Below are 14,330 nucleotides of genomic sequence, written 5' to 3'. Positions count from 1 at the left end.
CGATCGGCCGACCTGGAGAGCTAGCAGCTGGATACGCGCCCGCTCACGCATTTCTCTATTGCGCGTTGCACTGTTGCTATGCTTACACAGAAATGCATGAGAAAAGATTGCACGGAAGGTACTTTCACTAATTCTTGCTGATCTTCATAGCTTTTGAAGCTTTTTTCAGAAAAACTATGAGCAAATTCAAAGGAATCGGAACTTTTTGAGCATATATTCCATACCTGACCCGTGGTTTTTTTCTATCGGTGTAAATTTACCCGAACACATTTCAGTTTCCAAGAGTTTACGCGAAAATACAAAGATAGTAAAAACAGTGGAAGATTAATCTGAGAATGTGATATGTGATAGGTTGGCTCACAGTACCGGAAAAAAGCTTACTAGTGGGAGTGTTTTCTGCACTGCCAACGGTAGCGGCCGACGTCATCTGGTAATGTACACCATTGACGGGCACCAGATACGGCGCTGGAACCTCGTATTAGTGACTACCAAATTATGGAAGAAGTGTCATCGGTAGGCGCCTAGCTAGTCAATGATTAACAATTCAGCTCGTGGCTTCATGTGTGATTGCATGGCTCAGTTAGCCAAAAAAAAGTGCATGGACTAAACGACTGACTGAAGTGACACATGTTTACATATAGCAAGGAAGCTATTTTTACATCTTAACTAGCCAAGGAAACAAAGCATAAAGAATCTCTTGAAAACGAGTAGCTAGCCTACAAGAAGTTGCTAGCCTAATGCACTGCACATATCATGTTACCTGATAATTTTGAAACTTTAATTGATGCAGAAGGGCTAAATTAAACAAGCTTTAATAACAGGCTTTACTGAAACTCATTATGAAATAATAGAAGATCTGAACCAAAGCAGTTGGAACAAATGCCTGCGAGAGGGAGACTTGGACCCAATCTTGACAAGGGTCACCTTCCAGGGTGCACGGCCCATGATGGTGTGATCACGTCCTTGTCTCGCTGATCGATGGAATGTCCGCTCTAAGCAAGTTGTGTGTTGGTTCTGAACGGCCATTTGGACCACTAGAAACAAAGACCGCGATTTATCATGAGCTCACTAAGGGCATGGCCAACGGGTAGCTCCAGCCTACTTCCTCATGGAGCCATCTAGGTTCCGATGCCAGCGTGGTTGTCCTTGTACTGCTTGTAGGGTGACAAGTGATGCTTGCAGAGGAGGTGTGATCTTCAGCAGCGAAAGCATAGAAAACCGAGGGGAGAGAAGAAAATCTCGCTCAGCATGCACTGCCCGCATCGGTAGTTTGAGCAAAGTAGGAGAGAGAAACACGGGGAGGATATATAAAAGAAGAGAATATGAGCCCGATGGGTGATTTATTTTTCTTATGGTAACCTCACTGACAAAAACCTACGTGTTAGGCCTGGCCGCCTGGGGCGTCATGTTTATGCTGCCACCGGTGTCCATGCTCTAGGTATGCACTGTTGAGATTGTCTTTTCCCATCTGCTCTTTTGATCCTAATTCAAAAGGCATGTTTCTTTTCCCTTTTCGTTTTGACGAACATTGCAGCAAAAAATGTAATGGGCCAAACGGCACACAAGAGGATAATAAAAAGAGGAAATGGGAGCCGAAACAGAAACTGCACACGTGCCAGCTATATAAAGCACTGTGTGCTCCATCTGTATTGAAAAGAAGGTGTATAATTTTTATTGAAAGTCGACAATGTAAAGTTTAACCAAGTGTTTAGAAAAAATATCAATAACTACGGTATAGATATCGTACGAAAATATATTCGAAATTTATCTAACAATATTGATTTTGTATTGTAAATATTGAAGTTTTTTCCTAAGAACTTGGTAAAGGTTAACATAGATTTTACTTAAAAAAAATATATAAGCATTATTTTTAGTAACTCAGGTACTCAATTACTCGTGCCATGCATGCCTCCCTCATGAGTCAAGGATCTAAATTGATTAAGCTGACCGGTGCTATAGGGGATCTCTTTTTCTATATGAAAAACTCCTCTATTCTTCAACCTAGATGTTCTGACCATTATAAGCCGTGCAAGCCACTTTCTTATACTCCATGAAACTATGGCCGTTGGCAACCTTGCTCTACCAACATTTAATCGAAGAACTGGGGTTAACAATGTTGGCAATCTCTGCCGATTGTCATGGAAAATGTGTAATGCCTTGGCATCAGAGCATCCAGAGATCCAAAGCCGTTTTAATTTGGGCTGACTGCCCCAGGTAAATGCATTTACTATGCAAAAAAATCCAGTCCGTTATAATTTGGGCTGGGTGATTAGTCTTACCTGATCCCTATATGTTTTTTTTTTTCAATTTCTCCTCACGCCCAAACCCATCTTTCCCGAACCTATGATTCCTCCTTCGAAAATCAGAGTTGAAATATTTAAGTAGTACCGAGTTTGAAAATGACAAATTTCATTTGAGAACCTCGTCCGGTAACTTCTGTTGACCACATATATATATACCGGAAAGCCCAATTCCCAGATTTTTTTTATATTAGTATCCAAATGATTTCCGGTAGACCCCTCATGGCCATATGTAGGTTATCAATCTTGAAATATTGAGACACTGTATATCTAAACACACAGTGGTGATGATTCTATGTCTTTTGTAGATGTTTGTTGGTTGCTATAATGTCCCATTTTAGTACTCAAATTATGGGAGAGTTAAAATATGCGGACCATGTTTCCTACGCAACATATACCAGTTCGAGCATTAGATGGGAGTTCTAACCACTGTTCATAACTAGTCTCATATATATACAGGACAGAGAGAGAGAGAGCAAACACACCCTGGTCCATCGGCTCCATGTTTTCATCCTAGATCTTGTTGAAATTAAAATTAAAATTAATAAGAAATCAAAAATTATGGAACAGGAACAGAGTAAAACATGTTTGTGCATGTATGGCAACGATCACTCTGTCGGTCCAAGATGCACACCTGTGCGTTTCAAAAAAAAAGATGCACACCTGAGGGGCAGGGTCAATTGTTAATGGTTTGCCATCTTGGAATGGATCTCTTACACCATCTCTAGTTGCCCCCTCAAATAGCCTGCCACAGCATCGTCAAGTCGGGTGGTTGGGGAGCACCGGCACGGACAGCCGCCTAAGGGTGGTACCTCTGCCCAGTCGTGTCCCCCATAGGATTTTGATTTAGATAAAATTCATAGAAACTCCAAATTTTATTCACATTTATCTTAGAAACATGAATGAAATTTTGCTAAATTTAAATGGAAATTAAAAGTAAGTAATCCCCCCATTCCAAATTTGTAGAACTCTAATGGAAAGTATATAGTGTGAGAAAGGTCCGAGCGGGCGCTTTGAAAACACGGAGAATGAAGCCCGTGTGTATGCAGAGGCAGATAATTCACAAGAACTACCCCACATCTTCGGAATAATAATGCGTGACACTACGGGAAAACAGTGCTTTGCCGTGCGACACTTTGCACGGTAAGTCTGCCCGGCAAAGAGGGCGCCGGCAAAGCCAACGTTGCCGTGCGCATGGTCGTTATGCACGGCAAAGGCCTTTGCCGTGCGTCCTCGTCTTTGCCGTGCGTGCGCCGCTTTGCTGTGCGACAACGTGTTGCCGTGCGCTGAGGGCTTTGCCGTGCGCGGTGACGTTGCCGTGCGTATAAAGTCTTTCATGAAAAATCGACTTGTAGCCTGGTCTATTCGCGAAACTGTACGAAAGCACATAGATTATTGAGATGTACACACGAAATTTTTTGTTAAATTTTTTGACAACTAGAAATATGTTTTTTGGGTGGACAAAGTCATATGCACCCGGGAGCCGAGTTGAATTTCCGCCAACATAATATTATATACATTACATGCATGCTATGAACTCAAGAGTTCATGTTAGTATGTTACAAACCAATCTCAAACCGTATACACGCGATTGCCCATATGCCTGTGTAATCTTACATGCAGCTAAAACCCTCGTACAAAATACATCGCACGCTACATATGTTACGATAGTAATTGATAGCTGGATCAACATATACTTAATCACGCAAAGTAGATGTTGAATCGATCGATGATCGATCCGCTCCAGAGTAGCCGATCGATCGACAATCACTTGTGGTTATTTGGGTTGTTCGATTTGCCAGAATTATTGGCTCCAGTCCTCCTCGTCGTAGACCACGGCGACACCGCCAGCCGCCTTCCGCCGCGTTCGCCAAGCCGCACCTCCATGTCCGTGCCGCGGAGTAGCGCCGGCCTCGCCGCCACAGCACCGGAATGGTCTCCGGCCGACATGACCACGAGGATTGCCACGACGAAGGCGCAAAGGAACTTGAGGAAGGGCACCATACCTTATAACTTGGAGCTAACTCTGGTCCTCGATGATCTCTGTGTAATTAAGATCTAGCCTTGGGTTTGCGTAGCTTAGCGATGCACGCGCAGGGTGAGCCCTAGCTAGTATCTTGTGGATCGTGCTTAGTGGGATTGTGGGATGGGATAAACTAAGCAATGCACTTGCGTGCTTATATATACACACGATTACACGGTCGGCCGAGAGCAACCACACACACATTCTGGACGCGTGTTAATTGGTGTGTGTACACGCACGTACTCATGTGAAATGGTGAATGGGCGATGGTCTTCGTCACAGCAATCGGTAGATATAATGATGACGTTATCTCGATGTGATCGATGTTTACGTCACCAACGCACGTCAAGTCGTCAAACAGCTTTTGTTATCAGTATCTTCCGTTGTTTCGTCATAAGTTTTCTGTGGACGTTCGATCTGCAGCATTTAACTTTTTTGCAAGCTGGCCGGCCGCTATACGTATTGTAGAGTACTACAGTTCTTGCATGCCACATTTTTCCAACATATTCTCTCGATTACCTTGCTTCGGTAAGTAAATAATGTAGATTGTATTTTGCGGAAAGTACCGCCGATTTATTAATGATCGTCAATAGTAGTACAAAGAACACCGAAAGCAATAAAAATTGTAAACAGGTCTTTGAACTACCTAGTGACAACTACGAGCATTTAAGCGAGCCGAGGACGCGTCGTCCTAGCCAATCCAGCATCAGAGCCAAGCAAACTTTGTCGAAATAAAGCTTGTAGTAGTAGACAGACGAAAATTCGTTGTGCTAATGCCCCAAAGTGCCAACGCACCAGAGCAGCAACCATCGTCGAAGACGAGAATCATAGATCGAAAGAGTCAAACCTGTGACCACGCCGGCTAACAAGAAAATGGACCGTATCCTTAAAGATCGCTAGACACAAAACTCCACATGCACCCTCCGCCGGTGCTAGGAGCACCACTGGAGTGAGGGAGGAGAGGAGCTTATTCTGCCATTATGATGTTGTCACGGCCTCATCATCCCAAAGAACACACAAGAACTACCTAAAAAGGGGAAGAAACCTACCCATCTGCGAGCGGTTATAATCTGCCACACCTCCAAGGACCCATGGGGTGCCATAGGCAGGGCGAACTGTTGTAGTCGCTGATGACAGTACGTGTTTACGCAGTTCGTGTATGCTACATTTCTCCAAGAGATCCCCTCAGTGCCTTGCTCATTAATTTCCGTAAGTAATAAAGTAGCTTCCATTTATTGAAAGTGAATATGGTGAACTGGGCTGCATTTGCTCCTGCCCTAAGGGCATCTTCATTGGTCCGATGTATTTTTGACACAACTAGCAGTGTGGCCCTCGGAAATGCGAGGACATCCCCTTTATTTTTTTCGAAAGTGACACTTTTCATTGAAGGAAATAATATAATAGAGAGATAGATATGAGAAATTTAGGATTGTAGTATGAGTTGTAATCCATTGATATTTTCTCTACTAGATTGCAATTGTTTATTCTCATTTCAGTGTGAATATGTCTGGGTATCCCTATCGCGAGTATGGTTAATTTGCATCCTAGAGCACAATTAGAGTTTTATAAACATTTGTATCTCCTTATATGTGTTATAACTGAAATTAGAAACCCATTTGTTTGAACCAATTTGCTCTAATATGCATATTTATTGATCAATATATTCAACTTATGATACACTCATTGACCTTTGGATTTCCACCATGATGTAGCTAGCTTTAGGAATAAAAAAATTATTGTAGGGGTAGATGGTAGTAGTTCTTATTCTACCTAATATCCATCCACTTGATGGAAGATCCAATCTGGTAGATGTACATGTAGATTGGCATGTATTTGAACCATGTTAGCTCAATATTATATTTGGAATTGGCGATAGCTTTCCTCCGGCGAAAAAAAATCTACAAACTGTCAAGGTTTTTCTTCTTGGTTGTGTAAAATTACTGGTAGGCACCTAAATTGCGGGCCGATATTTTGCCCAAGATATTCAAAACAAATTCAGAAATTCTTCCAAAATTACCTTAAATTATTTATATTCGAGAAAATTATGTTAATACCAGAAAATTTTGTCCACTGTGAAAAAATGATGCGAGATCCAATCGGGTAGATGTACATGTAGATCGACATGGATCATACTCTGTCTTCTGAATATTATACTTTGAATTCGCGGTAGCTTTTCTCCGGCTGAAAAAAATCTATGGTAGTCAAACAAAAATTTGAAGGGTAAAATATCCCTAGACACCGTTATTTTTTGGTCTTCGCAATATTGGAAATATTGTCAAGTATTCCGCTCGATATATTCAATAACAATTTATAAATTCTTTCAAACTATCTCAGGACTATTTAAATTTATGGAAATTATATTAATACATGCAAATTTAGTCCGGTAGAAACATATCGGTTGTAGCTAGTAAAACCGATTTCCGACGAAGTTTTGGAAATACCAGCCGATAAAAAAGCTTGCATACAATACATATCTAAAGGTATAATTGCTACACCCTCATGGGGCTCTCACAGCGCATCTCGATTCTGGACCGTCGGATCTTCCTGGCAGGCTAATCTCGGCCGTTGATTCCTGGCTCAGAGTCTAGCTAACCCCATGCAATGGCCAATTGTTACCCACCTCTGCCTGCCATGTGGGCCCCACCTTTGCTGGCCCCGCATGTCAGCGACCGTGGCTGGGATTTCCGTCTGTGCGCATTGGCGTCGGGCAGTGGATCTCCACCCCGCAGGGGTATTCTCGGTATTTCAGCGCTGCCTGGTATAAAAGCGAGCCCCCGGGGCAAGAAAACCCTAGCCGCCTCGCACCCCCGCCCCTGCCCCGTTCTCCTCCCCCTCCGTGCGGCGCACCCTCCCAGTCCCCTCCGCGGGAGCGGCTCCGTCGGTGAAGCGCGCCGCGAGCGTGCGGGAGAGCCGCCGCCTTTGGAGCACGCGGGGACAGCGCAGCCGGTGGAGAATGGTGTGAGCGCGGGGCGGCGTACAGAGAAATGGAGCACCTGGCGGCGGGTAGTAGAGGAGCAGTCAGTGTAGGGGAGGAACGGATCTGGCGGAGGAGGATACAAATGGATTCGGGGGAGGTCCAGCAGGCGACGGAGGGCTAGCAGAGGGCAGGCAACTGGACATCTAGGGTTTCTTGCAGCGGTTGTGTGAGAAGGGGGGCGAGGTTGAGGCCAACGATGGAGGTCAGCCAGCGACGACCACGGCCGCACGCGATGGAGGGGAGACCAAGCAGCCGGCGGAGATGGCCGCCTCGCAGATCGACCCGGCGACGGGGCGCGGTTGGGCCTGCAGCGGCAAAGGACTACCACGTCCAATCTCATATGGAACACAGGTGCTCAAGATCTTCTCTCCTAATCCCCTCTCTATATTTCTAATCCCCCAAATCATGTATGCTAGTGCAGATCATATGTATATATGCATACACCACAAATTTTTTTAGTTTTTCGTACAGATTTCCAATGACATGTCAGCTACATGCCTAATTAATCAAACCTGATTAGTGATGAACTTGTCAGATAGTTGATAATTTCTATTTGTCTTATTTACAGCTACAAAAGTTTTCTTGCAATGTAATATTCTGTATCTATTCTAAGCTACAACATGTGCCTTTTTTATGTGCAACTCGTCCTGGTTTCCTTCAATGATGATTAATTATGCTGTAGCGGCAGCAGCTTCTCTGGTGCATGTTGTGCTGATCAAGAGCAAGCCCATAAAGAACACCTAATACATGTGGCCGGGAACAGATAGTGGATACAAAGGTAGCCCATGTGTCCCAATCCACGTAATGGATGCACAACTGGTTCAATCCAGTTCCCCTTCATTTTCATTTGATCTTGCGCATAAAACAAGTTCGATGAAATGAAATGGCTACAGAAAAGCAATTTTGCATATTGCAAGAATTGTTGCATGTGATGGAAGGTGTGATCGATTTAGGAAGGAAATGATAAATTATTGATGCATCTCCTTTTTTCAGGCTTGCTCCGCCCTTGCCTCATGTGGTTGTCTTGATGGAAGAGTGGTACATCCTGCAGCTTGCGCCACCACTGCGTGCCGTGCCCTCGCCAGGAGGAGCAGCTGGTAGCCCGCGTCCATCCCAGCTTGCACGGAGCCGCCTATATCGCCTGCCCCTCTTCTTGGTGTGCGGTGGTTGGCTGGTCAGACGTTTTTTTTTCTTTGATGCCTGCGATTGCTGGCCCTGGCTCGCCTATGTTGTGTGGGCTGATATGAACACCACTGGATTCAATGTTGATTGAGGTAAGCTTCGAATTGCTAGGTCCTTCTCGGTTATTGCTGTCAAATTGTTCAAGTTATTCAACTTTTTCTTTTTTTACACCTCAGTACTCCGGGGAAATGGAGCTGTTGACAAAAAAGATTATGATCTGCACTATTTGCTAGGGATGAAATTCTTTGTGTTGTGTCCGTGCATGGTGACGTGTGATCAGGCTGACAGGGCCCTTTAAGTTGGACTTACTGTTTTGTAGAATACATGTATGTATGATGAGAGCGGTTTACTCCTGCAGCTTATAGCATCTATTTGCAAAAATAAACAAATAGATCCTTACCATTTTCATGAATCTGTTCCGAGTAATCATGTCGTGCTTACACATACGCATAGCTATTGCTGATACGTAAATGATGCTGCATAAGGAAGATTAAGGGAGTAGGAAAATTAGCCTACGAGAAAATAGTTGTTCGTTAGCTGGTTGGTTTGGTCAGCTTGGGTGCAGGAAGGCTATGTTTTCATCCCCATCCTTTCCCTTTTCATTTAATGTTCATCAGTTTATTTATTCTTTCTGATTCATCTACTAATTTGGATATATGTTTAGGTCAGGTTTCACTTTTCAGCAAGTTAATCTGGAATTTCATGTCTGCATCATGAAATTTTTATTGCCATTCTTTACTTTCTTTTTAATTAGCTATAATTAGGTAATAGGCCATGAATATGAGGTGCAGATTGCGTATTGAAGAATTATAAGCACAAAAAAACTAAGGACACTTATGTTTTGAGGTACAAACATTTGCACGATTTTTCTTTACATTTGATCTTTTGTCTCTTTTATTCATTCATATAATGGAAGATTGATTATATAAGATAACTGATACATGAGTATACGCTCAAAACAATGTTCTTCAGGGCTGTCCTATGCATTATATAATTTTCATCTCACTCTCTCCTAATGTGCTCAATAAATATACCCTTCTTCCCGCAGTGGCTTGGGAAGGGGAGTAAAACCGTGGCTTGCGAGGTAAAAGGCTAGAGAAACGTTGTTGTTGAGGCTGCTCCCAGAGCAGAGATCTTCAATGGCGATGTAGGGAAATTCCAGTGCCCACACAAGTTCCTCCATTTGGCGATATTAGACGGTGAGTGTTCTCCACCTATGCTCTATGACAAATTAGTTATGTTGGGTGCAGGGGTGACGACACATATTAACTACGTGAGGCATCTGTGGGTTAGGAAATGAAACTAATGCCATACTGTATTAATTATGTGGGGTATCTACTGGTTAGGATATAAAATTGATTCTCCAGCATATAAGTTATGTGAGGCAACTGATATTTTTTTTGCCGATGTATTGTTATCACTTGGTTTTGCCAACTACAATAGGCCCTACATTAGGCGTTATAAGGTTAGTTTTATTGAATATTGCTTGCTTGAATCCAAAATTCAGCGCTTAAACTTTTTGTCCTAAAAGATGGTATTTGAATTTCTAAGAAAAGCATTGGTTTCTGGAACATAAGGCTCTACAATTTTATTTGGATCTTAAACATTTTAAATGAACTACGATTTCCTTGGAATATATGGCTCTACTAATTGAGAAACTAATTCTTGGAACAGATGATATCAATATTTATGTTACTGGGAGCGAGTGACCAATCGGCAGAATGTTTAGCTCATGGAGCTATCATCCGATGATGCAGGTGGCACGCGGAAAACCATTGTTTCAGATTGTCCATTGTTTCTGTAGTCCATGGTGCTGAAGAAGGTCTATTTTGGAGCATCTCAAATATTTCTCTTTGATTTTTCTGATGCCTAACTTTTGAAATTTTATTTTATGTTACGAACCATATTTCGATTGGTTACTTTGCTAAAGTATACACATTGATGGAATGTTCAATGAGTACTACCTTGACCAGCTGCTCATTTTAAATCTTGTGGTTGTAGGATTGTTTCTCTCTATTTCTGATGTTATCTAACATTGCTATTTAATCCGATCCACTCTGCAGTTGCTGCAAAAACTATGTTGCTGCAAAGACTATGTGTCCTCTGTACATGTCTCTCAGATGCGTGTCCGTGCGAAGTTTTTTTTGTTCAGTACCCTGATGCACCCACAGTTGTGTAGAAATGTGGATTCGTCGAGTGGATCTCCATGAAAGGTCAGGGCATGTAACAATCAAGAGCTCTCTCACTTGTCAAAATGATGCTAGACAAAGGCATGTTTTTGCTTGGGTTCACTAATTTGCTTGGCGACACAATTTTCTGTGTGCAGAAAGGCACACATTAATTACTTCCTAATATTCTGAAGGTTATCTTTATTATGCACACACACGCACACTTGGTAAGTTAGGTCTCATTACATATATCATTTCATATATTTCCTCTTGTGGCCTTTTTTTAGATTCATTTACACCCGCTTCGGGGTGTTGCAATATTGGGTGAATGTTACTGGTAGCCGCGGACGCGGCCTGTAGCCATTCCAGTTACTTGCTTTTGTTTTCCTATGTGTACTTCCTTTTACTCAAGAGAGTTCTTTATAATTATCATTTAGAGAAGAGTTATTGCTTATAGAAGGATATAATATAAGTTCCTTGATGGACTATGCTCTTTATTATTTGTTGAAGTGGGATCTAAATGTTAGAGTGTATGATGCATTTCTATTCTTTAATTTAACTATCTTTCTTTCTGTCATATCCAATACTGTGAATGCTCTGTTTCAGGACCTGAAGAGGAAGTTGTTTGCATTGCAATTCAAATGGATCTTGTTCAGGTTAGTATTTGGATTATCATTATCATTTACCACTGATTTTTTTTTTCACAAATTCGAACAGCATGTCTAAATATTTTCTCTTTTTGTTCATACGTTCAGAAAAGTACAGCTTAGCCTTGCATGACACACAGATTATTGGATTAGACATAAACTGAATTTATTATACTTGTCTCGGGCTCCTACCATTTGACCAATTGCTTGCAGCTTCCTTGTTCTCATATTCTTATTTTTCAAGTGTATCCTGGGGAGTGACATTCTCCCCTTCTAAAGATCCGTGTTTATTACTTGATTGGGTTGCATTGAAATAATTATTATGCAGTTCTTAGACACAGAAGATATTATTTAAATTCAATGGGTGCATTTTAGTAACTTGCGCAAATTATTTTAGGGGTCCATGCGGTTATCTTATGATCGTTGTTGTTGTAAGTGGCTTTGTGAGAAAATATATATATAATAGGGGCGCTGTTATTTTCCTGCCCTAAATGATGTAGCCCCGCTCACCGACGTCGCTACACCAAGACCAACAAGTCCCCCAAGTGGACCGATGACACGAGCCCGAGTCAAAGCTCTACATGATGAGGTGAACCCGCTCCTCACCACCCTTGATCTTGGTACCCCTTTGGATGGATTGCTACCTCATGCCGACGTGCTATGTGTCATTAGGTACAAAGCGCATCAAGACCCCGGAGAGGAGGACAAGCCAAGGTCAAGGGAGGGAGAGAAGCAGCTGGACATGGAGATGATCATGAAGCCGAAGCCGACGTCGCTCGAAGCACTCCAAGGAAGAGACGGACGCTGGCCGGTCCAGGACCCGGTCAGACCGAACCCGCAACCGGACGCCCGGTCACAGGCCCGGTCAACCGGGCGCAAACCGGCCCAGCTCCCTCGTACCGGACGACGACCGGACCCAGGACCGGACTCTTCGCAGATTTCCGGTTTGCGCCCGGTCAACCGAACCCATGACCGGACAGCCCGGTCACAGGCCCGGTCAGACCGGACCCAAACCGGATCTGACGGGAATGACCCACCAAACTGCCTTAACTTATCCATTCGCGTACCTGTTCGCCCTTGCTGGCCATGTGTGCCTATATAAGTAGCCTGGACCCCTCCTTAGCTCTTTAGACTTGTTTTGAACTCAAACCTACCTTTGAGCTTAGTCTCCCTTGGGTATCATCCCTCTGTAATCAAGGCACCTTGGTTGACTTTGATCTTGTTGAGTGATATTCTAGTACAAGTTACTCTCTCTCCCTCACCAAGCTCTTCCTCTCCAACTCCAATCTCTCTCCGGGAATTCTGTCACGTGCCTCTTCCTCGGAGATTCTATTGGCGTGGTCCATCGAGCCACGGAGGTAAGTATCGGGTGTATCGGGTTGGTGTGCGTGTGTGAGTCTCGGAGTTCCTCGTGTTCGTCGTGTTCTTCGTGTTCCTCGCGTTCTCCCATCTCTCCCCTTGGTTTCGAAGTCAATCCGCGAGATCGGGCCACACACGGGGTCTTATACCTCATCATATGGTATCAGCAGCTCTTGGTTACCGCGGATTTGACCCTCCACCCACCCGATTTCGTTTCTAGAAAATTTTCCAAAAAAATCCCCAAAAATAGCCCCAAATTGCCTCTTGACCGATCTGTGATTTGGTTGCGTTTTGAGTGGTTTTGGTCCGTGGATCTAGTGTTGTTGTGCTTGATCTACTATTTCCCCAACTTTCAGCCTCCAATTCCATCATTTTCCCGTCGATTTGCTCTTTTGGATTTGGTTTGGGGAAGAACAGGAGAGAGAAAACTCCAAATCGCGAAACCCGGTTTCGAACCCGGTCAACCGGACCCCAGACCGGACGAGCCGGTCCAGACCCCGGTCGACCGGGCGGCAACCGGATCCGCCGGTCATCAGTCCAGTCCAACCGGGCCCCAGACCGGGCGCATCTTCGCGCCCCTCCTTCGAGCTCGACTTCCGGCGATCTCCACCACCACCACCACCACCACCATCGCAGGTATAACTTGCAGCTTTCACCTTGTAACCCCTCTTCCTTTTGCGATCTATCCCATCGAGCATTGCTTGTCTAGTGTTGTGAGACATTGCACGTGGCCCCGCATTGTGAGGTGTGTGTGTCGCGTTGAGTAAGGCATCCAAGCAAACACTCGTGTGGCAAGATAGCAAAAGCGAGGCTAACGCTAACATAGTGCGTGAAAAAGCCCCAAAAACACAAAAAGAGTGCGAGTAGCACCATACATCCATACATCCATACATACAAAAGTGTCCAAGTGCCACCAAAGATACAAACGAGTGCAAGTGCCACCATATACAAAAGAGAAAAAGCTTTTAAGCAAAGAGAGATAAGAGAAGAGAGGCCGCGTGTGAATCTTGTTGTATTTTCCTTTGCAACCGAAGCTTTGGCTCTCCTTGTGTTAGTGTGACACCGAGCACTTATACATACACTTTTCCGCTCACTTTTGGTTGCACTAACCCCGCTTATCTCGTGTGTGTGTTCCACAACTTTTTCCGTGTTTATAGTGATCTTCACATTGACATTTGGATTTTTGGACCTCACCCACTTTTAACAACATACTCGATCTTGGATTTGTCTTTTGGCTTTCCACAACACTCGCCTAACACCATATTTGCTAGCTTTTGCGTGTGTCCCGATACACTTGAGCTTACTTTTGACTTGGTGGATTGCCTCAATACTATCTTACCTTGGTAAGAGTGCGAGGTAGTCTCCTTCCACTAACATACACAACATAGTTCTTGTCTTTCCATCATGGATAGGAACGGAGATACCTCAAGGGATGAGGAAGTCCTTCGCAACACCGAGAGGTTGGTAACTCAACACAACCTATGGACGCAACGACAAGAGTTCAAGGAGCAACTAGCTCTCTTCGAGACGCGCATCGATGAACAATACAATGAGGTGGCTCACAACTTCTCCGCCGTGAACCAAGACTTGGCTCTTCTTCGTGAAGCTACGGACAACTTGAATGGCCAAATGGCGGCTAATGATGCAAACATGGAGCGGCGCATGGATAGCCTC

At 43.8% G+C, this 14,330-nt stretch overlaps 1 long non-coding RNA gene across 2 annotated transcripts; it reads left to right on the top strand.

Annotated features, from left to right (window-relative positions):
• The first annotated feature begins 7,558 nt into the window (after positions 1–7,558).
• On the top strand, positions 7,559–10,784 carry LOC127293774 (uncharacterized). 2 transcript variants are annotated; one of them, XR_007846127.2, is made up of 5 exons: positions 7,559–7,651; positions 8,294–8,574; positions 9,531–9,681; positions 10,157–10,304; positions 10,635–10,783. It is a non-coding gene; the product is annotated as an uncharacterized lncRNA (long non-coding RNA). The 2 variants fall into 2 exon arrangements; XR_007846126.2 differs by lacking the exon at positions 7,559–7,651 and adding an exon at positions 8,006–8,078 and having other exon boundaries at positions 10,635–10,784.
• The last annotated feature ends 3,546 nt before the right edge of the window (positions 10,785–14,330 follow it).

Source organism: Lolium perenne, chromosome 4 (genome assembly GCF_019359855.2).
Source record: "Lolium perenne isolate Kyuss_39 chromosome 4, Kyuss_2.0, whole genome shotgun sequence".
Lineage (NCBI taxonomy): Eukaryota > Viridiplantae > Streptophyta > Magnoliopsida > Poales > Poaceae > Lolium > Lolium perenne.
Note: the sequence above shows the minus strand (reverse complement) of the source record. Positions and strands in the feature narration are given on the sequence as shown.